Source organism: Somniosus microcephalus, chromosome 25 (genome assembly GCF_052327205.1).
Source record: "Somniosus microcephalus isolate GS21.2 chromosome 25, FLI_Smic_1.0, whole genome shotgun sequence".
NCBI classification, from domain to species: Eukaryota; Metazoa; Chordata; class Chondrichthyes; order Squaliformes; family Somniosidae; genus Somniosus; species Somniosus microcephalus.
The window spans coordinates 45,209,188-45,233,677 of record NC_141011.1 but is presented as its reverse complement, the minus strand read 5'-3'; the positions used below and the strand labels follow the sequence as shown (position 1 = coordinate 45,233,677).

Below are 24,490 nucleotides of genomic sequence, written 5' to 3'. Positions count from 1 at the left end.
CAGTCGAATTTTAGAGCAGGATCTGAGGTGTGGTACTTCACTGTTGAAGTATTGTTTGTTCTGCATCTGTTTACCTTGCCTTTTGTTTGTCTGTGTTCGTTCCTTCTCCACTATCATCCTTGGTCAGTCGGGTGAAATGGTTCTGCCCATGAGCATCTGTACAGACAACATCAGTGCTGCCAGTTGGTTATCTAGTGAGAGAGACAATACCCCACAGAACTTGATCTCCTTTTGACATGCATGCCTATTCATTACATAGGATTGCATAGGATATACGGCACAGAAACAGGCCATTTGGCCCAACCAGTCCAAGCTGGTGTCTATGCTCCATACGAGCCTCCTCCCGACTTTCGTCATCTAAATCTATCAGCATAACCCTCCATTCCCTTCTCCCTCATATGCTTGTCTAGCCTCCCCTTAAATGCGTCTATACTATTCGCTTCAACCACTCCCTGTGGTAGCGAGTTCCACATTCTCACCACTCTCTGGGTAAAGAAGTTTCTCCTGAATTCACTATTGGATTTCTTGGTGACTATCTTATATTGATGGCCTCTAGTTATGGTCTTCCCCACAAGTGGAAACATTCTGTATCCTTTCATAATTTTAAAGAGCTCTATTAGATCACCCCTCAGCCATTTTTCAAGAGAAAAGAGACCCAGCCTGTTCATCCTTTCCTGATATGTATACCCTCGCATTTCTGGTATCATCCTTGTAAATCTTCTCTGCACCCTCTCCAGTGCCTTTATATCCTTTTTATAATATGGCGACCAGAACTGTACGCAGTACTCTGTAGTGGTGATTCCCAGCAGGACAGATACTGTGACCGGACAGTATAGTGGTGATTCCCAGCAGGACAGATACTGTGACCGGACAGTGTAGTGGTGATTCCCAGCAGGACAGATACTGTGACAGTAGAGTGTGTAGACTCTTGCCTTCTCTCCATATCTTAAAATACAGTGCTTATTTATTCGCCGCTGAATGTAGCAAGGCTAAGTGGAACCTGCTGGGATTAAAACCCAGGATTTTCTGGCCCTGAGTCCAGTGTCCAGCCAATTGAGCTACCAGAGACATGTTTAAGCAAAATGAAAAGAACCACGTTTCCAAGCTCGGCATCCATCGCTTCTCTAAGCGACCCAATTAAGACTGGCAAAGCCTTGACCTCTAGGGGAGAAGCCTAGGTCTGAATATTAGTGAAGACAAGTATTTAATGTTTGTTTCCTCTCTAATTCTTACAAGTAAAAATGCTGAGGCTGCAGTGAGTTTTTTTTTTACAAATTAAAGGAAATAAGACTTGCATTTCTATAGCGCCTTTCACGACCACCGGACTTCCCAAAGCGCCTTGCAGCCAATGAAGTACTTTTGAAGTGTAGTCACTGTCGTAATGTTGGAAACGCAGCAGCCAATTTGCGCACAGCAAGCTCCCACAAACGGCAATATGATAATGACCAGATAATCTGTTTTTGTTATGTTGATTGAGGAATAAATATTGGCCCCATGACACCAGGGATAACTCCCTACTCTGCTTCGAAATAGTGCCATGGGATCTTTTACATCCACCTGAAAGAGCAGACGGGGCCTCGCTTTAACATCGTATTCTGAAGACGGCACCTCCAACAGTGCAGCACTCCCTCAGCACTGCACTGGAGCGTCAGCCTAGATTTTTGTGCTCAAGTCTCTGGAGTGGGACTTGAACCCACAACCTTCTGACTCAGAGGTGCGAGTGCTACCCACTGAGCCACAGCTGACACTATTCATAATTAGCCATTCATAAGGAAATAATCAATGACAGATAATGGTGTGCCAACATTAAAAGCCATGGAATGGTCGGGTCACTCATGAGTTGAGGCATCTTGGATAACATTCCCTTCGGTTGGAAGAAGAAAGGTTACTGCATTTTCAGATGCCAGTGCTGTGCTGGCTAACTAGACTTGTACTCCTGTGAATATTGAAGATTAAGGGGTGTTTGAGATGATTAAAGGATTTGATACTTCCTCTGGCGGGGAGTCCGGGACAAGGTGTATAACCTTAAAGTTAGAGCCAGGCTGTTCAGGACTGATGTCAGAAAGCACATTCTTCACACAAAAGGTAGTGGAAATCTGGAACTCACCCACACCCCCAAAAAAGCTGTTGAGACTAGGACAATTGAAAATTTAAAAACTGAGATTGATAGATTTTTGTTAGGCAAGGGTTTTAAGGGCTATGGAATAAAGGCGGGTAGATGGAGTTAAGATACAGATCAGCCATGATCTAACGGAATGGTGGAACAGCCTCGAGGGGCTGATTGGCCTACTCCTGTTCCTATGTTCCTAACTGGAGGAAGGATTTGTGGGGAAGGAAACTCCCTCAAAGTGGCAAATTGAGAGTTATTAGCTGGGTAGCTGATTTCTGCAGGAGTTCTAGGTGAATTACCACATCTTCCCTTGCATATGGGGTGGGGATGAAAGCTTCTGGGTTCATCAATATGTACAAACCACTCTCAGTGCTAAAAGAGCCTTTAGGTATTGGTCACAAACGCAGCACTTTAGGAAGGTAGTAGCTTGTATTGGCCAGGATTATTTTTTTCTGCTAGGAGTATTTACTATACCCAAGCTGAACCTGTTACCAGTGCTCTAGTGTTGGTCACTGTGGGACTGGGTTACACTGATAGCACTCAGCTGGAGATCAGTTCGGCTGGAGATCAGTTCGGCATTGCATGCATGAACCAAACGGGACTTCAGAGGTTTAGTCACTCTAATGGTTGCTCTCGAAGAGAGTATTTAACTCCGCACAGGCAAAAAATAATAAATCATTTTGGAAGGCAGGAACTATATTTTTAATGAGGAAACTTTGACTCCTGGACTAGTGAATTCATGTTTCTTTTTCTGAAATGGGTCATGATGTGATGTACTAGTGACCTTGAAATATCTATTTTTTTTCCTGATATTTCAACGGTTAATTTAAGGAATATGCAGTTACCTGCAACTACCCTTCACCCGTGGGATTCCTGCCAATTACAGAGCCACAATTTGGGACACAGAGTGAAGGTGACCAGTGTGAATATACCAACTGCATATTCCTAAAATTAACCAGTCTAATTCGCATACTTGGATCACATGTAGTGCAGTAAACAAGTAGGAACCTTTTAGCTTCTATCTATATGTTGTTGGCTAGCTGAGGCACTATAGTTTTAAACAGCACATGGATTTGCAAATGGGCTATAATTACATGCTGTTACAAAAATCCCATTGCGATCACATTATTTCTTGACAAACTAGTTGTGCCGGGATTTAACTGTATTTGCATTGTATTCTTTTCATGACCTAAGACTGACAGCGGGTGCTGCTTATCTCACGCTAAGGATCGTATTACAAACACACCTATTTCACATTTTTCTGTTAACGTATTTGTGAATGTCAGCAGATCTGAGTTTCTGTACCTCAAATCATATAATTAGGAAACCGCCTGAGGTGACTGACTCCAGACTATGGAATGACAGATGTTGAAATCTGCACTGCTTTGGCGCAAAGTTGAACGTTGCGTACATGGGTGTGACGAGTTTAAAATCAGTTAGTGGGTGTGTTGCTTTGTTCTTAACAATTCAAATAGTTTTTTTTAGAAGCTCCTATTGATTTTCTAAACGCATGTAATAGATGGTCTTGCTGTGCAGTTATTGAACAGCTCCAACAATGTATTGTTGCTACATAGTGAAACTTAAAGGGAGTCTTATAACTAAAAATGTAGATTGTTTTGAAGTATAATTTTTTATTCTGGATGTTGTATTTTAACAGGATAATTCTTTAAGAAAAATAAATAATCTAAAAAGGAGAAACTCTGAAGAATAAGTTTTAATTTTTTTTAAATGAATGTGATTCACAGTTCTTGCTTATTGTTTATGCTAATGAGTTGACCCAACCAAATTCTGACCAAACGGTGAAGTTGTGTGACGGAGGGTTGGATCTTCCATATTCAAAACAAAGGTACCAGGTTTATTATTTATACCACGGTTCTGGTCAGTTAACTGTACGAAGAGCTTCGCTGCAAAGATTAATTGGATGATGATGTGGAATGCAGTAAATTAAACTGCTGCTGAGGGGACTTTCGACGCTGTTCTGTGCCTATGACAAGAGACTTTGTTAGTCAGGGAGTTATGATGCTTTTGGGTGGAGGTAGAAAATTGTTTGGGGGAAGGGGGAGAGTTGATTTGGCTCAGGATTAAGGGCTTAGTGAAGCATTGGAGAGAGACTGTGGAACAGATATTTAAGTACTTTCAAACAGAAAAGGCAGAGTAAATTGTCTGAGAAGTTGATTGTGCGCAGTATTCTGGATTTGAAAGCTTTGTAAAGGTTGTTACTGAGTGTTTCAGCTTTTTACATTGGGACCCACTACTTTTTTTACATTTGTTTTGCGAGTAATACCATGAATTAAACTATAGCAAACTTCTGCGAACAGACACATCATTTTAACCTTTTGATATACTATGATCTTAATAAGAAAGACTTCAATTTATACAGCGCCTTTCATGACCGCAGGGCGTCCCAAAGCGCTTTAGAGCCAATTAGTCACTGTTGAAATGCGGCAGCTAATTTGCACACAGCAAGCTCCCACAAACGGCAATGTGATGATGACCAGATCATCTGTTTTTGTTCTGTGGATTGAGGGATCAATATTGGAGAACTCCCCTGCTCTTCTTCGAAATAGTGCCATGGGATCTTTTACATCCACCTGAGAGGGCAGACGGGGCCTCGGTTTAACGTCTCATCCGAAAGACGGCACCTCCGATAGTGCAGCACTCCCTCAGCACTGCACTGGAGAGTCAGCCTAGATTATATGCTGATGTCTCTGGAGTGGGACTTGAATCTTCTGACTCGGAGGTGACAGTGCTGTCATGAATCTTATCACGACTCATGAAGTAACACTGGGCGGCCAGCTGGTGGTGCCATCCAAGGAGTATAAATACTCGGGCGTGGACCCAGCTTGCTCAGGATGTTTCTGTAACCAGGAACTAAATCAAATCAAATCAACTTTTATTGTCATTGTTAGTGCACAAGTGCAGTACAACGAAATATAGGCTTGCGGCTCCCGAGAGTGTACATTTAGATTAAGACATTTAAACATTCAACATACATTTGGCTTGTAATACATTAACATAAACATAACCATAATAAAGTGCATTGGCAGATGTGCAGGCTTTAGAGTTTATTTGTGGAGTTCAGTAGGATGACAGCCCTGGGAAAGAAGCTGTTCCTAAATCTGGTTGTACGGGTGCGACTGTAGCGTCTCCCAGATGGCAGGAGGGCGAACAGACTGTGGCTGGGGTGGGTAGGGTCTTTGATGATGGACCGTGACCTCCGTAAACAGCGTTTCTGGTATATGTGCTCTATGGTCGATAGCCGGGTGCCAGTAATGCGTTGGGCAGTTTTGACTACCCGATGCAGGGCTTTCCGGTCATAGTAGCTACAGCTGCCATACCATACTGTGATACAGTTTGTCAGGATGCTCTCTATTGTGCAGCGGTAAAAGTTAGAGAGGATCAGGGGTGACAGGTTACATCCCTTCAGCCTCCTTAGGAAATATAGGCGCTGCTGGGCCTTCTTCACCAGAGAGGAGGTATTGAGGGACCAGGAGAGGTCTTCCGTGATGTGGACTCCGAGGAACTTAAAGCTGTCCACCCTTTCCACCACAGCCCCATTGATGTGGATGGGGGTGTGACTTCCGCCTTTAGACTTCCTGAAGTCCACAATGATTTCTTTGGTTTTCTTGATGTTAAGGGCCAGGTTGTTATGGGCGCACCACTTCACGAGATGCTGGACCTCCTCCCTGTAGGCTGACTCATTGTTGTTGGTGATCTGGCCTACTACCATGGTATCATCCGCAAACTTGATGATGGTGTTGGAACCATGAACAGCCACACAGTCGTGGGTGAAGAGGGAGTAGAGGAGGGGGGGCTCCGCACACATCCTTGTGGGGCCCCCGTGTTCAGGGTCGGGGGGGGGGCGGTGTGGTTACCTAATTTGACAGACGGGGGTCTGTTTGTTAGGAAGTCCAGGGTCCAGTTGCAGAGGGAAGTGTTCAGGCCAAGAGTTTGGAGTTTGGTGGCCAGCTTGTTGGGGACGATCGTGTTGAATGCTGAGCTGTAGTCTATGAACAGCATTCTGATGTAGGTCTAGTGGTGTAACTAGAAATCTCATGGTTGTGAAACAGTTGATTAAAGCCTTGTTTTATACTCAAACCAAGCTCTCGGCAGTCTTTTTACATCAAGTGCTACCAACTAAAACCACTGGCTGCATTATCCTTTGTTCCGTTGGTAATAAAGGGAAATTTCTTTTGTTTTTACAAGGGAAATATATTCACTGAATAGGTGCATAACTCTAAAGAGAGATAGCTGCAGAGCTTCCATATGCCCTATACACCAGCTATATCCGAATCATCGATTATGTGCTCAAGGAAAGACTTCATATAACATATTCCATGTCCGTGAAACCAAAACCGCTGTACATCAATGCAAATTGTGTGGCATAACTCGGATGTAAAATCGAGGATATATTCTCTCACTGCTTTCGATTCGCACCTGCTGCGCCCAGTAATATTTAAAATGTTTCCAGATAGCCTGTCTTTTATTGTTAGCCGAGATCGAGCTGTGATTAAAATATTTAGGTACTAGTGAGCTGATGCATGGCAGCATGAGTCATAGAGTTATACAGCACAGAAAGAGGCCCATCGTGTCCATGCTGGCCATCAAGCCCTGTCTATTCTAATCCCATTTTCCAGCGCTGGGTCCGTAGCCTTGTATGCTATGGCGTTTCAAGTGCTCATCTAAATGCTTCTTGAATGTTGTGAGGGTTCCTGCCTCTACCACCCTTTCAGGCAGTGAGTTCCAGATTCCAACCACCCTTTGGGTGAAAAAGTTTTTCTTCAAATCCTCCTGCCCCTTACCTTGAAACTATGCTCCCTGGTTATTGATCCCTCTACTAAGGGGAAAAGTTCCTTTCTATCTACCCTATCTATGCCCCTCATAATTTTGTACACCTCAATCAGGTCCCCCCTCAGCCTTCTCTGCTCTAAGGAAAACAACCCCAGCCTGTCCAGTCTCTCTTCATAGCTGAAGCACTCCAGCCCAGGTAACATCCTGGTGAATCTCCTCTGCACCCTCTCCAATGCAATCACATCCCTCCTATAGTGTGGCGACCAGAACCGCACACAGTACTCCAGCTGTGGCCTAACTAGCGTTTTGTACAGCTCCATCAGAACCTCCCTGCTCTTGTATTCTATGCCTCGGCTAATGAAGGCAAGTATCCCATATGCCTTTTTAACCACCTTATCTACCTGTCCTGCTGCCTTCAGGGGTCTATGTATGTGCACACCAAGGTCCCTCTGATCCTCTGTCCTTCCTAGGGTCTTACCATTCATTGTGTATTCCCTTGCCTTGTTAGTCCTCCCAAAATGCATCACCTCGCACCTTTCAGGGTTAAATTCCATTTGCCACTATTCTGCCCATCTAACCAACCCGTCTATATCGTCCTGTAGCCTGAGGTTTCCCTCCTCGCTATTTACCACTCCACCAATTTTCGTGTCATCTGCGAACTTACTGATCATAACTCCTACATTCATATCTAAATCATTAATGTACACTACAAACAGCAAAGGACCCAGCACCGACCCCTGCGGTACACCACTGGACACAGGCTTCCAGTCACAAAAACAACCTTCGACCATCACCCTCTGCCTCCTGCCACTAAGCCAATTTTGGATCCAATGTGCCAAATTGCCCTGGATCCCATGGGTTCTTACCTTCTTGACCAGTCTCCCATGCGGGACTTTGTCAAAAGCCTTACTGAAGTCCATGTAGACTACATCAACTGCACTACCCTCATCCATACACCTAGTCACCCCTTGAAAAATTCAATCAAATTGGTTAGACATGATCTCCCCCTGACAAAGCCATGCTGACTATCCTTGATTAATCCTTGCCTCTCCAAGTGGAGACTAATTCTGTCCCTCAGAATTTTTTCCAATAATTTCCCTACCGCTGGTGTTAGACTGACTGGCCTGTAATTCCCTGGTTTATCCCTACTACCCTTCTTGAATAATGGTACTACGTTAGCTGTCCTCCAGTCCTCTGGCACCTCCCCTGTGGCCAGAGAGGTTCTGAAAATTTGTGTCAGAGCCCTTGCAATCTCCTCCTTTGCCTTACACAGCAAGCCTGGGATACATCTTGTCAGGGCCTGGGGATTTATCCACTTTTAAGCCTGCTAAAAGCGCTAGTGCCTCCTCCCTCTCAATATTAATTTGTTGAAATATATCACAATCCCCCTGCATGATTTCTACACCTACGTCGTCCTTCTCCATAGTGAGCACAGATGCAAAATATTCACCTAGCCAGAGACTGAAGTGTAGCATGCAGTATAATTGTGGGTCTGCCTGTTTCATTTGGTCTAATCAAGTACAGGTTCCATCCTAATACCTGTTGTCTAACTGCACGGTTGCTGACTTCTTGCTCTGCAGTGTCAGCCAGTGGCTCAGTTGGTAGTGCCCTCACCTCTGAGTCAGAAAGTTGTGGGTTCAAGTCCCACTCTAGAGACTTGAGCACCAAAATCTGGGCTGACACTCCAGCGCAGTGCTGAGGGAGCGCTGCACTGTCGGAGGTGGCATCTTTTGGATGAGATGTTAAACCGAGGCAGACATTTAATTGGAGCTCTCACGTGACTTCATGAATAAGGAATGCTGCTGAGAATCTGCTGTTCCATCATATAGCAGGATAGCAAGGAGTGACTGAGACAATCTGGTAAATGAAGTTACTCTGCAAATAGCTTCCTTTTTAACATTTAGAATTGAGGTAATTTGGTAGGTTATACTTCCTCTTTAATGTGCAATTGTTTTCAATTTCTCTTTTTTCAACTCTGCCTATCACTAATATCAGTCAGGCATTCCCAAACAAAGCTGGGTATTTTAAAATGTATAATTTGTACAAATTTGCTGTTTCATATTACAAAATGCATTACATTTACCTACATTAAAATCCACCTGCTGTTCCTTAGTCCATCTATTTAATGAATCCAGCTCTTTTTGCTTCTTTGTCTCTCCTATATTTGTCACCTGGCTACAAAGCTTCACATCAACAACAGGTTTTTATATTATATACGAAATACTTTCCTCCACATCATTTATGAATAGAGTGGTCAGTAGAGGACCCAGAACAGAAACCTGTGAAACACTGCTGGACCCCAGGCAGAGCATTTTCAATTCATCATCTCTATTCTATTTTGAGATTTTTTTTCTTCACTGGAAGAATTTGTGGATTGAGTTCTGTAAATGTTGCACTTAAAGCAAAGTGAATTCACACAGGTTTAAAGCAAATGGCCCACAGGTTGAAGACATTAAATGATGTGCATTAAATCCAGATGAGCCAGTTTGTAGAATGTCACAGCTCACAGTCTATTTCAAACTGATACAATGAAGGTCTATTGTCTCATCTTGTGCTTAATAATGAGGATGACGGGGAAAGTTGAGCAATTATTTATTTTGTCGTTGATGGTGAACATGTTGTCATGCTCGCTGTGATGAGGACAATTCTACTCATGTGGACACTGCTCCATCAATACTTGGATCAGACAACAAAAAGGGAAAAATATCATTCAGGGACATTCTGTATTTGAACAAAGGGCTGCAAGGCACAGTCCTTGGCCTGGAGCTGGGTAAAGAGATGTCTCCTAACCGCTCACTTTGTTCTTTTAACAATGCTTTTAAGTTTATGCCTTCTAGTTACCGACACACAGACCCATGGAAATAGCTTTTCCTGACCTACTTTATTAAAACTGTTCATAATTTTGTACACCTCTATACGATCTCCTCTTTGCCTCTTTTGTTCTAATGAAGAGAGTGCAGTATCTCCATTCTGTTCTCGCAACTAAAGCCTGTCGTCATCTTAGTGAACCCCTTCTGCACTAAGTCCATGGCAATGACAGCTTTCCTAAAATAAGATGCCCAAAACTGGACACAGTATTCAAGCTGCGATCTAACCAGTAAATTAAAAAAAAAATCATTATTATTCACTGGATAGCCTTCATCCACTAGTGTAGTTCCAAAGAATTCTAAATATTAGTAAGGCATGACTTACCAGTATCTGCTGTTACTCAGTGGGTAGCACACTTGCCTCTGAGTCAGAAAGTTCAAGTCTCACTCTAGGAACTTGAGCACATAAATCTAGGCTGACACTCCAGTGCAGTGCTGAGGGAGTGCTGCACTGTCGGAGGTGCCGTCTTTCGGATGAGACGTTAAACCGAGGCCCTGTCTGCTGTCTCCGGTGGATGTAAAGGATCCCATGGCACTATTTCAAAGAAGAGCAGAGGAATTATCCCTGGTGTCCTGGTCAATATTTATCCCTCAGTCAACATAATGACCAGATAATCTGTTTTTGTTATCGCATTGCTGTTTGTGGAAGCTTGCTGTGCGCAAATTGGGTGCCACGTTTCCCACATTACAACAGTGACTACACTTCAAAAAGTACTTCATTGGCTGTAAAGTGCTTTGAGACGTCCGGTGGTCGTGAAAGGCGCTATAGAAATGCAAGTCTTTCTGTTCTTTCCTTTCTTTTTAAACCCCTGCGTGACAACTACTTATGGTATCTTGTGATCTTTAGATGATTGCTTGTAGCACGCCACATAATGCTGTTACATTTTCCCCATTACAGCTACTGGGTTAAATGATTTGAAATCACAAGCTTTCGGAGCGCTGCTCCTTCACCTGATGAAGGAGCAGCGCTCCGAAAGCTTGTGATTTCAAATAAAACTGTTGGACTATAACGTGGTGTTGTGTGACTTCTTACATTTGTCCATCCCAGTCCAACACCGGCATCTCCACACCAGGGTTAAATGATCTATAACTTCCAGGTTCATATCTTAGTAATTTTTATTATTTGGGAGAATATTTGCTACCCTCATCTTTGCTACCTTGCAGAGCTACTGCTCCAGTGTTTATGGAGCTCCCGCCAATGTTTATTGGTGTTTCACCTGTTATCTCCCTCATTTCCTTGAGAATTCTTGGGTGGAACCCTTCTGGCACAGGTGTCTTGCAGACATTTTAATTCTTTGATTTTCTACATCACACATGCTTTACTAATATCTTGCATGTTCCAGAACAAAATGACTGGGTCTATAATTTGGGTACGGTAGTGTAGTGTTATGTTAATTGGCCAGTTATTCTGAGGCCTGGGCTAATCAGCGAATGTGAGTTCAAATCCTACCAATGCAGTTGGAAAATTTGAATTCAGTTTGTGTAAAAAAAAAAAGAAGCTGGGATTAGTAAAAGTGATTATGAAGCTGTCGGAGTGTCGTAAAAACCCAATTGGTTCACTAGTGTCCTTTAGGAAAGGAAACCTGCCATCCTTAACCAGTCTGGCCTATGTATGACTCCAGTCCCACACCAACGTGCCCTTTGAAGTGACCTAGCAAGCCACTTAGTTGTGGCAACTAGGGATGGCCAATGATGTCCAAAGCCTAAGAATGAATGACACAAAACTAACTCCATCTTCTGATACTGGTGTGAACTGTAGCCAGTCTCCATATTGCAGTGAGATGTAGCTGCGCAGGCTGTATTAGAAGTACCTGAAGGCCTATCAAAGGGGGAATATTATAGTCTATTTATACAAAATACGTGGCCAGAAATATAATATAATATAATATGGCAGACATTGTACTGACGAGTGTTTCTTTTATGAGGTGCCGTGAGACGTTTTTTACATTAAAAGCACAAACGCAAATTCAGTTGAATGAGCGATCGCCTAATGCTTCTATTCAGCATTACTTTATTTGCATATACTATTTTTCTAGCTGTCATAGTAAAAGTCTCTCTTACGTCTCCATTGTCTATTTCTTCTGCGCGCTAGTTGGGTTGTCACCTTTTGCTGAGTTCAAATGAACAATGGAAATGAAAAGAACATGGTGGGTTCATGTCTTAAGTCCTGATATTTACTTCACTGATTGATGAAAGTTTGTTGAAAATGCAAATAATGACCCCTCCACATCATAAAGGCACAAAAGTATAGGTAAAATAGGATCTCAATTTTCATGTCTGATTTACATTTCAACATTTTCTAGGATGGTCCATTCAAAACTGGACTTTCCAGTCACCATCCAGACAGGTGACAGCCCTACATGCCAGTCTTTCACAGGTCATGAATAGGTTGAACTTTTCAACGCTGGCTACTTATCCTCCTGGATAGAATTGTCATGTTCAATTCGATTTGATGCTCTCTGGCTGCTCACAGTTTTGAAAGCACAATTATGTCCTCCACATAAATGTTGCATGTACCCCCTCCTCAAAGAAACCCACCCTCAAACCCTCTGCCCTTGCAAACTACTGCTCCATCTCCAACCCTCCCTTTTCTCTCTCTAGTCCTTGAACATGTTGTCGTTCACTAAATCCATGCAGATCTTTTCTGCCCCTTTCCAATCAGGCTTCCACCTTTACCACAGCACTGAAACGGCCATAATCAGATGTCACAAACTACATCCTCTGTGACTGTGGCACATTTTCCCTCCTATCCTCCTCCAACCTTGACCCATTCGACCATACCAACCTCCTCCAACTGCTTATTCAGCACGAACCAGCCTGCAGTATTGCATTGGCGTATCTGGAGCCAACAGGGAATAAATAAACCAATTGACAGGTCTAACCTTCTATGTTCCACTAGTGGCTCAGGCTGATTGGTCAGTCAGCAATGTTTTTCTTCAAGTACCGCGAGTCTACTTCGCTCAGTTATAAGATCATGAAGTCTGCTACAAAGCATTGACTTGGTTTTGACCTTTCGCCAGCAGGATGGTGGGTCTAAAGCTTTCAGGTTCAATTTAAAATTACTCCAATGACCTGTTTGCTTCCATGCCCACTAAAAGGTTAACTATCTTCTATCTGTGTGAGTTATTTGATGCAATAATATTGTTGTTCAACAAACATGTATGTAAGTTATGCCCTGTTGGTAATGGCGAATGAAGGCCTGATTTATCCTGAAAACCCAATTCTAGTTTGCCACATATATTGTCTGAATTACGGCTTTTGAGTCATACTGATATAACCAGAAACCCCTCGGGGGTAGGATTCATCCCTATGTGAGTACAGGCTGCCAACCCATATTCTTCCTCCCCTGCTTGCCAAGTCACCTCTCCCATTTTGCTGTTGCTCCATAGAATTTTCTAGTTTGTTTGTCGAGCACTTAATCGCTGTGTACCATCCAGCATAATTCTGAATAAACAGTTTTACATTTATTCCTATTGAGTGAGTATAACTGACATGCTACTGAGTCATTCTCAAGTCTTTGACTGCCAGAAGTTTGTTTGGAAATATGAAACAAAAGCAGAAAATGCTGGAAGCACACAGCATCTGTAGCGAGAAAAGGGCAGGTTAACATTTAATAATGACGGTGAATGAGACAAATGAAACTCATTGTGAAGAGAGGAACAGAACTTCGGGCATTCCTGGAAGAGAAGTGCCAGTAAATTGAAAAATACAAATAAAAAAACCGCAAAGGCTGAAAATGCACAGCAGGTCAATCTGTAGAAAGATAAAAACAAATTAACAATTCAGGCAGTGTCTTTCTTTTGTTTGGGAGCTGGTGCTCAGTAAAAGTACCAAGAACCCAAAGGTTTTTGTAATTTCTTAAAGTTAGGGAACTGGGTGGCACACTACCCTTTCACTTCTGCGAACTAGGTTCAGATATGACCAGACAGATTGGGTGAAAGTACAGTCATAGATTGGAGACAGGTTAATGAACAGAGAGTAAATCTCTACACTGCAGGTAGGTGTTCCCTGCTAGACTGAACAATATCCTTTAAAATATTTTAATATCTCTGTGACCACGTGAGCATTTCCAATTTTTTCTTTGGAGAATAATGAACAGAATCAGGGTAATCTCCGCCTATTTAAAGCACTCTGCTGTATCTCGACAGACACGAGGTGAATTTTATACTTCTCAGCTTTGTGGAGGAAGAATCTGGAGAGGGTGGAGCAGTGACTGACTGGGATAGGGCTGACCACAATCTGTCTGACTCTCATGCTCATTCTCGTGTCTCTGCTCTGTTCCCCAACCAAGCCAGCTGCTGTTTTCGGTTGCCAGTACCGGAATTTGGTGCTTTCCAGTGCAACAACACTGGTATTTTGCCACAAGGCATGACAATCCCAGCCCCTTTAGAACAAGCGAAAAGCCTCTGTTAGCTGTAGCAGGCCATTATGATAATAGAGCCTTTTCACTTGCTCTTACGGAGCTGAGATAGAAACAACATTCCCTTGCTTTATCTTGGATGGGAAGGAGAATACAAAATTCTGCCACTAAAAATGGCAGCTATCAACCACAGAACAGACCAGAGGCACAGCACAGCTTGGGCAATGGAAGGCAGACCGTGGGGTATTCTGGAAAATGTTGGGGCCTGCATCAGAGTGCAGGAGCCAGAGGAACAAAACTGGTAGACTCCGACAAAACATGAGAAGATCTGTAGGATTAAGATTAGAGTTTTATGATTTTGATTAGTGAAATAGGATTTGCACCTGCCAAGCACAGATTGTGATCGATTCTATTAATTATGCCAAAAAGATTAGACATTAAATAATTTAGAACTAGTGAAAGAGTTTGTGATTTGTAAAGTAACTTTTTTAAGTGTTATAATCCAGCAATTTTGTTATTTTAATTCATTGTAGTATTGTAGTCCTTGTCTATCCTTCATTTATTTTCTTGCCTTTACAAGTATGATGCAGTGCATAGAATGTATGAGTGATTTTCTTCCCTCAATTATTTTTGAACAAGAATGTGAATGAACTCTCAAAAATGTATGTTTTAATTTACACATATATGGTAATGAACAGCAGCTCATTAATAATCAACATCGTCCTCCACAGACTCTGCAAATGCTTATTTTTATAATCATCAAAATATCAGCCTCATGCTTGCTGACATCATTAATCTATCTCTATCCTCTGCCACTATCCCTATGTCCTTCAAAACTGCCATCACCACCCTCAAAAAAAAAAAAAAAAAAAAAAAAAGCCTCCTCTATTCTCTCCAATAACCATCTTATATCGCCAATATTCCCTTCCTTTTCAAAGTCCAGGAATGTTTTGTTGCTTCACAGCTATGTGGCCATGTCTGCTATCACTCCATGTTCAAGACCCTCCATTCAGGCTTGCGCAACCTATACAGCACTGAAACTGTCCTGGCTAAAGTCACTAAGCATCCTGTATGACCCCAACCAATGTCCCCCTTCAATCTCCTCAACCTCTCCATCATATTCACGACTGTCAACCTTCACGTCTCTTCCATTGTCCACCACATTGGCATTGCTCTCTTTCTCATGGTTCCATTTCTACCTTTCATATCATAGTCATTAAATTGTCACATTATGGCTTCTCCTGTGCCTGTCAGTCACCTAAGGACCTCCACCCTTGGTTCACTCCTGCTTTCACCCTTACCTATCTGATCATTACCAGCAATAGCTTCTCTTCCCGCCGCTGCATTGTTACCTCTGGAGCTCCCGAAGAATCTATCCTCGGCCTCTTCCTCGACATGTTGCTTCTTGGCAACACCGTCCACAGAACTGGGGTCAGCTTCCACATGTACATTGAGAACACCCAGCTTAACCTCTCTACCACCTCGCTCGACCCCGCCACTGCGTCTTTGGTTGTCCGGCAAAAGTTTTGGCAACATTCTTGGATGAGCTGCCTCTCTAAACACTTGTCTCTTCAGCCTTGCTTTTGTCTCTTTCCCCACCCCACCCCGCCCCACCTCTTTCCTGGCTCCTTCCTGCTCAGTGCCTACCCTTGTCTACCACACTGTAAAGGATCCCGACACACTACTGTAATAGGAAGAGCGTGATTTAAAAAAGTTGTTGTTTCACTGCGCAATGAAATTTTGCAGATTTTTGTTGTATCCTCATCAGTAAAATGTAAAAATTGTTCAAGCATATTATTTATTTATTTTTCAAATGATCAGTTTTGTCCTCATTTTTTCTTACTTTTCGTCTTTAGGTTTTGCCTGCGCCACGCCACCTCCCCTCAACAAAAGATGGGCAGACAAGAGAACCTGCTCCCAAGCCCTTACAAAGGCCAATTTTGAACTGGCTGCCAGGAGCAGAGAGCGATCAATGGGTTGACTTATTCCTAAAGGGAATGTGTTTGTTGCCCACTGTGTGCCTTACCCAAATGTGCAGCTGTAATCAGGAACTGACTGGGAGGGGGTGGAGCATGGGGCGAAGGTAGTTGCAAATCCAAACCTTTGCACTCTGTAGTGCAGTCTGCTCAAATGTACTGGATGTTTGATGGAAAAAAGCAGTCTTGAAATAATCTGTTAAATATTTTGTTAAAGAATATTAAATATAATCACTTGCTTGTTGGAATTATTAGTAGTCTATGCTAGTAGGAGACACAGACCATTTTGAATCATGTTGCACTATTATTATTTAACTCCTACACAAACGCTCGGAAAAATTATCAAGATTTTCCAGTCTCATTGAAGGGGTTAAAATATGGTGTCACGCATGTTCACTCTATCAAGGTTTATGAGCTTTTATTACACTAAGATGTATTTACTTACATCCACCTAGCAGCTGTTTCAGAAGTTGCGTGGGAGTTGCATGAAATATATTTTGGCTAAAGATATCGGAGTGGGAACTTCAGCTTGAAAAACGGTTAGAAAGAACCCTTGCTTTTTGACAGAATGAGGAGTGCAGCTATAAAGATGACGAAATAAGCAAAATGTTGAGGCTAGACTAATATACCAGGGAATTGAGGGTAAGCCAGTGCAGAAACAATGTATTTAGGTACATTATTACTATTTGAGCATATTTTCAAAATGTCGAAGAAACAACAATGCTTTTGTGTTTAAAATGGTGATGGTTTTCCCTGAGGCTGGTGCAATGATCGCATATCTTGGGAGGGAGTCCGTAATGGACTGAGTGTGAAAGGGCCCAATTAGAACAGCGAACTGTGCATAGGTATGATCAAACATACTTTGTGTCACGATAGCAAAATACTGCGGATGCTGGAAATCCGAAATAACAACAACAGAAAATGCTGGAAAAATTCAGCAGGCCAGGCAACATCCGTGGAGAGAAAATAGAGTCAACGTTTCGAGTCAAACCCTTTCTCAAGACTGGAAAGGCACAGGAAATGAAATAGATTGAGAGGCCAGGCTGGGAGAGAACAAAAGAGAAGAGAAGAGACATTAAGAGGTACTCCAAACGAGACGAGATGGTGATAGGACTAGTGGAGAGACAAAAGACGGCTCTAGATTAGGTGTGAAATGTGCTGGCAGAATGAGAGACAGCTGCCATGTGGGAAAGAGAAAAAGGGGGGGGGGAAAGGGTGGGGATAAAAAATAAGTAAAAATGTAATGGGGGCCGAGGTTATGATCTGAAATTGTTGAACTCGATATTGAGTCCGGAAGGCTGTAAAGTGCCTAATTGGAAGATGAGGTGCTGTTCCTCGAGTATACTTTGTGTCACCTTCCCTGCTGCTGTTGTACATAAGTTGTGTGTTGCTGGTGTGTTGTGTTATGTATTCCTTGCTCTTACTTTTGGCAAAGTTTCTCCATAAGAAGCTGAAGATGAACATCTGCTTTAATTATATTATAGTCTGTGCTTTTAGACACAAAGGGCTCGATTTTGCCAGGCCCGAGGAGGCGGGATTGGAGGCCTGTGAGGTGTTTAAATTGCAAAAAATGGCGGGCGGCTCCGATCCCGCCTCCGAGCAATTTTCCCAGAATCGGGGTTTCAGACCCCATTTCCATCCCGCCTCCAAGAGGCAGGGTAGGCCCTTAAGGCTCTTAACAACCTCTATAATCCCATTTTGAGAGGCCTTTCTGATTTTAACACTTTTCCCCTGTCCTGCACGTCTCCTCTGGAACATGCCAGTTAATCCTGGCGGCCTCAAATGGATTGCTTACTAACCGCTGCAGCGCCACCATTAAAAAGGAGTTTTCACCAATGATCATTTGCAGGTGGCATAACTTTGTTGTCTCAGGTCTGGGGGAACTTTTAGCAGGCATACTTATTGTTGTGGAAGTTTGGAGCCTGACAACCATCTCCAGTGTGACCTCCTGGAAAACCCCTCTCCCCGCCTTGACTGAGCGCTTCCTCAACCAGAAGCATGGGAACCATTTATTTCCTTTCCTCCTGGACATCAGATTTGGCTGGAGACCAGCCGTGGCAACAGCAGCAGCTACAACAGGAGCGCCAAGCTGCTGCTCAAAGCTGCACAGGCCAGAAGGCGCCAGCGCGCGACCACATTGCTGCCCGGGATGCAAGGAACGCACTCATGTTGGCCAGATTTGCTTAGCCTGCACAGCCAAACACTTTTGCCTCGCACCTTCTTACCAGAGCATCAACCATGGACAAGAACCTGCGGATTCCTATCACTCTGAACACCATACTGACAATTGCAAGTCGCTCTAAGCCCTCAATGTGGAAGTCCCATTTGCGAAATGACACAGGCCACTACTTCAACAGTTTGCCATCAGAATTTTTTTTATCACAACAAGCAACTGATGGCATTTCAAAAATAAACACAACATAACATCTAAGTGACTGCCCTTGTGACTACTTGTGCATTATCTTCCTCTTACGCGTGCTCCTACGTGGTGCTTCCCCTGTGGTTTCAGCAGGTGTGGAGGCCCCTTGCACACTTTCTTGCTGCTCCTGTCTCAACACCTTTGGCGGCCGTCCTCTGGGGTTGCGAACCTGTGAGGGCTCGGCAACAGTCTGCTGCTCCTGCGACTGTGCAGGGGATGAGACGCCCATCTCAGTTGGGTGAGGCTCTGCTCATGTTCGCGATGGGCTCCACACTCGCAGCGACCCTGGAGACAAAACCTGCCAGAGACTCCTGCACCTGTTCCTGGAGTTCCAGCACTGCTCTCCTTCTGGATGGACCTGGAGGCACAGGGTCGACATGCAGCTGAGCCGAGCTGGCAGAGTCCTGCGCCCTCCGATGAGGACTCTCCACTGCTGTCCCTGTCTCCACCATCTGCTGATGCTCACTTGTGAGCTATGATACACCAGGTGACAATGCTACTCTATCTCGCGACGGTCCCACTGAGGTGTGAGTGTCTGTGCTGGTGCTGGGTGTGCTGAATTCTGCTGACGCTGCGCCCTCAGAAGTTGCAGCAGCTTCTGAGGAGTCTTGAAGCTCAGGCTGTTCCTCCTGGACAGTGGGGACGGGGGTTGTCGATGGTCCTGTGGAGGAGTAAAGGAAAGAGTTAGAGATGTGAGGTAAAGATTGCATGCACATTGAATTGTGCAGATGATCGTAAGTCAATCTGTTAGAGCATCAGAATCATTCAATGACTCATGCAATGTCAGTGTGAGAGACGCCAAACTATTCTGTCACCAGCTTGCTGTGATGCGCCCGTCTGTCTGTCCCCCACTTGCGAATCTTCCTCGACACCAGCGATTTCCAGGGCCGCCTCCTCCGAGGTGGTGAGCTGGGCTACTGAGGGTGGCCCTCCTCCTGTCCTCACTCTTTCCCTCTTATTGTGGGCTCTTTTCCTGCAATGAAGGACACAAGTGGAGTTTGAGTGAGTGTAGAGAATCCATAGCATAGATGCTTAGAAGGAGACAAGGAGTGTGTTGTAAGTTGTTGTCGCTGCATCACAGTCATGGGGAGTGTGAGGGTTGCATGGTCAAATAGTTAAGTGAATGTGACCATAGCGAGAGGGGGAATAGGTAAGGGTGCATGGATGTAAGGGTCAAGTGGGATGTGGAGGAAGAGGTTGGCAAAGCAGAGTGCTGGTGAGGAGAGGCAATGGGGATCAGATTGAGGGTGATGGGAAAGTCATACTCACTTTTCCTGTGCGGAGAAGGTCATGAAACCTTTTCCTGCACTGCAGCCAGGTTCTGCGGCACATAGAGATTGCGTTGACCTCCTGGGGCACTTGCATCCACACAGCTTTAGTCTGCTGGGGAGGATTTTTCCTCCCTGAGGAATGGAAGAGCAACTCTTTATTTGATCTTGCTCCCTCCACCAGAGCTTGGAGGGAGGCCTCATCGAACTTTGGAGCACACTTTGGCCTACTGCTGGACATAGTTGCTGAATGAAGCGATCACAACAATGGGCATAAAGTTTAAAGTTTCCAGAAGAAGCAAGGCTGCTTGCAAGCCTTAAATCCAGCAGCATTGATGACATCATTGGAGGCGATTTTCTGTATGAAAACAATCATTGGGCCAGGGGTTTCCACACGCTGGAAATCAAGTGCCCAATTAGGGCAAAATTGCACTTTTTTCCCACTTTACATCGGAGTTGGGGTCCTGACACGGAAACCACCTGACACGCCCCAGCCCGCCCCCTCATGGCAAAATCGAGCATAAATTGTCTCCTGTGACCTACCCATTCCTGGCCCTAGTTAATTCCCTTTGCAAGCACGAAACTTCCTTACAGGTATCCTCTCAAAGTTGTCCTTTACCACCTCAATGTGTCTGATACCAATTCAAAGGTCACTATTATTTGTCACTTCTACTCCACAATAAGAATTTTAGAAGTGCTTCTATTAATTATCAGGGATCACATTTGAAGCACCACAACATATTGTATTGCTGTCTGAATGTTTTTAACCTTAAAATCTACCACTGACAGTTACCTGCCTTGTCTAAACTCTAATCTAAAGCATAAGCCAAATGCTGAAAATATGAAAAAAGCAGGGATATACGCTATAAAGGTAGGATTGTGTGCAGTTCCCAGTTGATGCTGAAGCTCTAATTGGTCATTCACGTAAGAAAAACCCTCAACCAACAAGGAGGGACCAGACACACTTTAGTAAATCCAAATCATTTATGAATCATTGCTTATCTGCTAGTAGACGATTTGTCGTTGGCCATAGTTACCATGTTGCTTCTAATAAACTTTAGTAAAAGAAAATGTTTTTTTACTCGTTCCTGGGATGTGGGCGTTGCTGGCAAAGCCAGCATTTATTGCCCACCCCTAATTGCCCTTGCGAAGGTGGTGGTGAGCTGCCTTCTTGAACCGCTGCAGTCCATGTGGTGAAGGTACTCCCATAGTGCTGTTAGGGAGGGAGTTCCAGGATTTTGATCCAGCGTCTATGAAGGGACAGCAATGTATTTCCAAGTCAGGATGGTGTGTGACACGAGGGGTACTTGGAGGTGGTGCTGTTCCCATGCGCCTGCTGCCCTTGTCCTTCTAGGTGGTAGAGGTCGCGGGTTTGGGAGGTGCTGTCGAAGAAGCCTTGGCGAGTTGCTGCAGTACATCTTGTAGATGGTACACACTGCAGCCACGGTGCACCGGTGGTGGAGGGAGGGAATGTTTAAGGTGGTGGATGGGGTGCCAATCAAGCCGGCTGCTTTGTCCTGAATGGTGTCGAGCTTCTTGAGTGTTGTTGGAGCTGCACTTATCCAGGTAAGTGGGGAGTATTCCATCACACTCCTGACTTGTGCCTTGTAGATGGTGGAAAGGCTTTGGGAAGCCAGGAGGTGAGACACTCGCTGCAGAATACCCAGCCTCTGACCTGCTCTTGTTGCCACAGTATTTATGTGTCTGGTCCAGTTAAGTTTCTGGTCAATGGTGACCCCTAGGATGTTAATGATGGGCGATTCAGTGATGGTAATGCCGTTGAATGTCAAGGGGAGGTGGTTAGACTCTCTCTTGTTAGAGATAGTCATTGCCTGGCACTTGTGTGGTGTGAATGTTACTTGCCACTTATCAGCCCAAGCCTGAATGTTGTCCAGGTCTTGCTGCATGCAGGCATAGACTGCTTCATTATCTGAGGAGTTGCCAATGGAACTGAACACTCTGCAATCATCAGCAAACATCCCCATTTCTGACCTTATGATGGAGGGAAGGTCATTGATGAAGCAGTTGAAGATGGTTGGGCCTAGGACACTGCCCTGAGTAACTCCTGCAGCGATGCCCTTGGGGCTAAGATGATTGGCTCCAACAACTTGTCTACCTGTTCCCATGATCAATTAATGGTGTGGAATTATTTTTAGCTCAAACTGGAGCTTTATTTTGCGATTTTATTCCTTGATGCCGCCCTCGAAGGTGCTGATGTGGCTGTAATTGAGTTAAAATTTCCACTCACTACTTGATCTCTCTTTGGGATTTTTGAAGTTATCAAGCACAAAATGATTACCAGTGAGGAAGCCTCGTCTGCCTATTTTATTTCAGTCATCCAGACAATTTCTCTGGTCCCTCTATTGCAGCATCCAATCATTTATTAAAAGATTCTACAGTTCTTGCCTCCACTGGTCTATCTGGAAGTCTACTCCACACATTGATCATTCTCTGTGTGAAGAAGAATTTGCTGATAGCAGTCTTTATATTATCTTTTACTAGTTTGAACCTGTATCATCCTTGTCCCACTCTCAGTTGAATTAAAAATAATATTTTTAGTTTACATGTTCCTTTACCTTAACTATATTCTATATCTCTATAAGATCACCTCTTAGACGCGTCCTTTCTGGACTCAAATGCTCAAGTTTCTCCACTTTTCCCCCATAACTCAGAGCCCTGATACTAGGGATCAGCCCCGTGGTTCTTCACTGCACTGTCGCCACCATTTGAATGTCTCCTTTTTATCTCGGCAACTGGAACTGTGCGCAGCATTCAAGGTGTGGTCTGACCAGAGTCCTCTGACTTATATTCTGCTGCTTTTGGCTATGTAGTTCAACATTCTGTTTGCTTTGTTGATTGTTGCTCTGCAGTGGTTGGGCATGTTTAGCATTGAGTCTACTAGGAAGACTTTTGGGTCTCTTTCAGCTTTATCCTTAACTATTTCAATACCATTCTTGCTGTACTTGCGTAAATCATAAGAGGAATTAACCAGCAATATGTTTTTTAAAAATAAGCGCTAAAAGTAACTGTGAGCAACTTTTGGTTAGTCTGTATCTGTCAATTGTATAATATGTTAGACCTGAGTGCTAACAACTTTATTGGTGTACTGGGTTGAAGGCAATGTTCCCCCTAAGCTGCGCGTCCCCGCACCAATCAGGAGGTCCCGCGCAGGCCACTCACCAGCTGCTGCCACTGGAAGATGCGGCACACCAAATTTAAAGGGACCGCGCACTTGGACGGCAAATTAGAGAGAACATTGGTTGAAGGAGTCTTTTTTCTAATATTTATCATTTCTGCTGTCTTCCTTACAGTCAGATTTTTCCTGATGAAGTCTTTGACATTTATTGTTTAAACACAAAATATTCAAAAGAAAAAGAAAGACTGAGAATAAAAAGTGATGTGAAATTCAATCATAGTTTTTGTTTAATTGGTTTGGCAGTTTATCTGATGTCTTCTGGTATTCAGGTTGAATTGAGAGTGACAGTAATAAGTTTGGTAGTTAACACTTCACTGTCAGTATTTTACTGGCAAGTGTATGCTTTCCTATGTGTAGCATACATACATTACAGCATTTCCTTTAGAAGCTGTACCAAGTGAGCAATGGAGGGTTTACATTGCTGACCTATATTAGCCTTCCCCTAATACTGGAAAATGTAGCTTTTGAGCATTGTGCACTCTCAACTTCATGCATATGCATTTGCTTTCAGGTCACAATTCCAACTTTTTGAATAACTTCGCATTTGTGCTCCACTCTTACAGCTGGTGCTCTGAACCTGTGTCGCAATGAAAGTGGAATTCAGAGCAACAGCGGCCAGTCCAGTATTGCAGAATCACTTCTTCCTCCAGTGAAAGTCGTCCTACAATTTAATGGGTGTATTAGACAAAATAGAAAATAAAACTGTAAGCTACTGTGTCTCAGCTTGGGTTAACCCCATCTAATTTGAATTGTATAACACGGCTACAGTAGTATGTACAACTTTCCTCATAACCATGCATGCTCATGCAAATAATTGCAAGCATACAGCATCAGTATGTAAACCAATGCAAGGTTGTAAAAAAAAAAATAGAAAATTAAAGATAAAAACTGTTCAAAAAGGCAGGATCTTTAGATGTGCAGAGTATTAACCACATTCTGTCACCCAATGGTGTGTAGATTCTTGGGATACCACAGTGTGCTCCCTGGAATTGCACTAACCAAGCAGTTCAAATGTGGGATCGTATAATACAGGTAGACTACCCTTTATCCGGACTTCCGAAAACCGAAACCCTCTAAAAACCGAAGGTTTTTTCGGTCAGCGTAAGTCGTGCGCACGACATGACCAGAGTGGCGCACGACTTACAGGCCTAGCCGGATAAGGGATAGTGTAGCATTTTTCCGCACTTCTGAAAACTGAAATCGCTCAGCGTAAGTGTACCAGCCTTTATCCGCACATCCGAAACCAGAAAACCTCTGAAAGCCGAAAGTGGAGCAAAGCATGACTTCTGAAAACCGAAATGCGCACGACCACGACCCCCGCCGACCCCCACCCCCGGCCGAACCCGACCCCCACCGACCCCCGCCGTACCCCACCCCACTATTTAGCTTAGTTTGTACCTGTACATGTTTGAAGTTTTACTGAATGTTTTCCTTACAAATAAACTGTACTACAGTATTTATCCCTGTAACTACAGTATTTATAGTCGTTATTTATCCCACCCT

At 43.8% G+C, this 24,490-nt stretch overlaps 1 long non-coding RNA gene and 1 pseudogene across 2 annotated transcripts in view; both read left to right on the top strand.

Moving 5' to 3' along the window:
* LOC147100760 (uncharacterized) overlaps positions 1-24,490 on the top strand; it is a 387,502-nt pseudogene that overhangs the window by 113,122 nt on the left and 249,890 nt on the right. The window lies entirely within an intron of this gene.
* On the top strand, positions 3,487-16,344 carry LOC147100761 (uncharacterized). Its single transcript, XR_015073561.1, has 2 exons — positions 3,487-3,956; positions 15,985-16,344. It is a non-coding gene; the product is annotated as an uncharacterized LOC147100761 (long non-coding RNA).